This window comes from Fragaria vesca, linkage group LG5 (assembly GCF_000184155.1).
Source record: "Fragaria vesca subsp. vesca linkage group LG5, FraVesHawaii_1.0, whole genome shotgun sequence".
Lineage (NCBI taxonomy): Eukaryota > Viridiplantae > Streptophyta > Magnoliopsida > Rosales > Rosaceae > Fragaria > Fragaria vesca.
The window spans coordinates 7,483,104-7,484,202 of record NC_020495.1 but is presented as its reverse complement, the minus strand read 5'-3'; positions in this window follow the sequence as shown (position 1 = coordinate 7,484,202).

Here is a 1,099-nt window from a genome sequence, read left to right as displayed (position 1 = left end):
ATCATTTATATCATGTGTAAATTTGAGATGATATTTCCTCCAAATTTTTTTGACATCATGCATCACCTGATGATCCATTTTCCCGAGCAATTGTTGCTTACCGGTCCAGTACACTACACTTGGATGTATCCCATGGAAAGGTACGTTTTTTACACCTGAATTCCTCAATATATATACATGTTCAATAATCATAACATTTTGCAACTTGATTTCCAGGCAACTTGGAGACTACAAAGATTATGTGGCTAATAAATCCGCGCCTGAAGGATGTATAGCTGAAGTATATATTGCGCACGAGTGCGTCACCTACATGAAGTTGTATTTAGGAGCGTTGAAGGAAACTCCGCAAACCATGCCGGTAGATGTACCGAAGTTCAATCTTTCCATAGTCTCCAATGATGTTGAAGTGTATGGAATTTTGCCAGACTCCTACAAGTTGCAACCACATGAGCTAGTCATTGCCCACTGGTGGATATTAATTAACTGTCCAAAAGTTGAATACTGGAAAGACATCCATCTATATTGTCTAGACATTCAAGGTGATCTCGAGTACCACAACAGGGAGTTCGCAGATTATTTTGGCGGCTGGGTACGTAATTTAATTTTTCTGTACGTGTTTATGTTTATTGCATAATTATCCATATTTACAGTTGAATGGTTGGTTGCAGATGAACCATATTCAATTTGATGGTCACCCAAATTGGTCGCACGAACTAAGACTTCTAGCGATGAAGCCGATAATGTCAAGAGTTTATCTGATGTGCAAGGTGAATGGTGTGCAATTTATATGCGAACAAAGAGACAGCAGAAGAAGAACACAGAATTCTGGGGTCATGGCACATGGTGGGCGGAATGGAGTTGACTATTACGGTGTTCTCCATTCAGTGGTGGAACTCGTTTATGGGCAAGGCATGACAGTGCACCTCTTCAAGTGTAGATGGTTTGATACTAGGCCGCAGAGCATGAAGACCGATCAGTACGAAATATTATCGGTGAACACTGCTACAAGTTCTTACGAAAATGACCCGTTCGTTTTTGCCACATCGGTAAAACAAGTGTTTTATCTTGATGACCTTGCTAAGGGTGACGCGTGGAAAGT